The sequence below is a fragment of the Dasypus novemcinctus genome, chromosome 3, assembly GCF_030445035.2.
Source record: "Dasypus novemcinctus isolate mDasNov1 chromosome 3, mDasNov1.1.hap2, whole genome shotgun sequence".
NCBI classification, from domain to species: Eukaryota; Metazoa; Chordata; class Mammalia; order Cingulata; family Dasypodidae; genus Dasypus; species Dasypus novemcinctus.
The window spans coordinates 13,332,803-13,335,309 of NC_080675.1; positions in this window are offsets into that span (position 1 = coordinate 13,332,803).

Consider the following 2,507-nt stretch of genomic DNA (forward strand, 5'->3'; position numbering starts at 1 on the left):
ACGCCCGGCGATTGACGTCTGAAACGGGCAATCAGAAGCGGGCGCCCAGGACGTCACAGAAAGTGGGTGGGACTTCACGTGCCTCCCAGCCTATGCTTTAGGGCTCACTTGACAGGGTACCGCCTCCTTTTAAAGACACCAAAAGCTTTCAAAGCGCGAAGGAGTTAGCCCAACCCAGAAGGACAGGTCCTCCTTTGTAAAGACCGAAGGGCTTTTGACAAACACTGCAAATTGAGGTCTTCGGAGAGGTTAGCTGGCCCTCGCTAATTCATAAATCAGGCCACATGAGTATAGTTGGCTCAAGATCAGAGAACAAGGTATTTAGGGAACACGAGTCCAGTAACCTTAAGTTAACTCTTGCCCTTGTGCAGCTTCTCAATAATATCCCGCTCACGCCCGCACCTCCCAACTCATGAATCAGTAGGTTGTCAGGCACCCAATTAATGTTTGTTGAATGAATGAATTTCTAGGATGGTTGATTGGGTGGCTCTGGAATTGTATAGATGCATACGAAGCCCAGAGAGTGAGACAAGTCTGGGTGACTCACCCCGCGTACAAGCTCATTATTACTGGACACCAAACACAGGGCTATTTATCAGCCAAAGAGTCAGTCATAGTCGCTCCCCTGGAGGGGATGCTCTGGGCAGGGGAGGGGGCTCCAGTGCATTTCCGGAGCCATTTTACGGTATTAAAACACCACGAGTTTATTGAGCCCTTCCCCTCCCTACTCCCCCTTCCCTTCACCTGTCACCCACCCCCACCCCCCTACCACCCAGGTACCAGGCTGTGAACATCTGTGCCTTCCAAGCATCTATCGTTTACTGGGGAGTCGGGGTTCGAGTCCTTGGAGGCTCAAGAAGCAATTAACGATAGCAGCTTGCTTTTATTGAGCATCTACTGTGCTCAGATGCTGCCCTAAGCCCTCACAACTAGTTTATAGGGGTAGGTCCTATTATTAGCATCCCTACTATCCCTCTTTTACAGATGAGGAAACTGAGGCACAGAGCCATGAGGGTCACACAGTCCAGAGCGGGATTCAATTCCAGGCGGTCTGGCTGCAGGCTGGTTTGAATTCCCTCTGCTGAGGAAGCAGCCATGAGCGCACTCCTAGGCCCGCTTTGCTTTCAGAGGGTTTCTGCTTTTTGCTTTTACAGCTGAGGAAGCCCGCGAGGTGACAGGACTGGCCTGTGTCTCTCAGCTTGGAAGTGACCCGGCCGAGTTGGATCCAGGACTTCTGACTCCTTGTACAGTGCTCACTCCAGGATGTGTTAGGCTCTACTTATGGAGGAGGGGCTAAGCCTGGTGCGGCTGCACGGGGCATGGGTGTGGCGCAGGGACAAGGAGACTTTGCTTGGGCACCCCACTTCAATCCCCCCCTGCCCCTTCCTCAGGCCCAGTCAGCACTGACCTGTGGAAGGCGCTCTAGACTGTGTGGGCAAGGAGCTCTGGGCCCCAGGTTAGCGCTGCTCTCTGCCACTCACTGCTGTGTAGCCCCAGGCAACTGCCAGGCCCTCTCTGGGCCATCTTCCTCTCTCAATAAAAGGGTTTGACAATCTGGATGGTTTAAAAATAAGCTTTTTTCTTTTCTTTTTTAATATTATTGGTCATGAAGCCCTTTAGAACAAAAACATGGCCTTACTCAGAATCTCAGTGTACGCATAACAGAATCTTTCCGTAACTGTAGCTCAAATGAGCAGGACAAACATAAGTGCTTTATTTAGTCTGGAACTCATCAGCCTTCCCAGGCTCTCTAGATGCTGCTAAAAAGAGGAAAAAAACATTTATGCAGAGTCCAGGGGGGCTAACAGCTGGTCCAAGTTGAGGGCGTGAGCAGTGCCTTCAGGGACTGCCCCATGGCTGGGGACAAACATGCTCCCTCTGGAGTAAGTGGACCCCCCTCTTCCCGCCTCCCTTCAGCCTGGTGTCCAGGCGTCTGGGCAGGCACAAGGGGGCTGCTCCCCTCGACTTGCAGCTTGGGGGGAGGGCGGGGCCCGGGAGCCTTGTCCTACATCTAAAGTCCTGCACCTGGGTGCTGGACACCTGCCCTTGGGGGCTGGCTCTGTGGTCCATGTGGCTCGTGGCCAGGCTTTCTCGGCTGGTCAGACCCAGTAGAGGCCCCCAGGGGCCCCCGCCTCGCTCTGCATGTGGCCCCTGCCCGCCGTTCTCATCCTCTCTTCTCCTTCCCTTGCCTGATTCTCTAATCCACGAGCTTAAGACAGTGGCTTCATGTCCAGAGCTTGCCCCATGCTTTCCTGCCCTCTGCCTTTGCTCCGGCTGTTCCCTCTTCCTGGGATCCCCTTCCGCAGGCCCCGCTTGTCCCGTCCCACGTCCGTCTCATCTGTGTGTCCCCCCGCCCCCGGGCCTCTGGAGGGGGCGGCCTATGACAGTCGGGGTGAAGCTGGGGAGGGAGCCCCCAAATGACCGAGATTTACTTTTCCACCAGCTCGGGGAGGCGGAACACACCCGGAGATTTCAGTTTAGTGGAAAACAACCCAAAAGGATGGGGT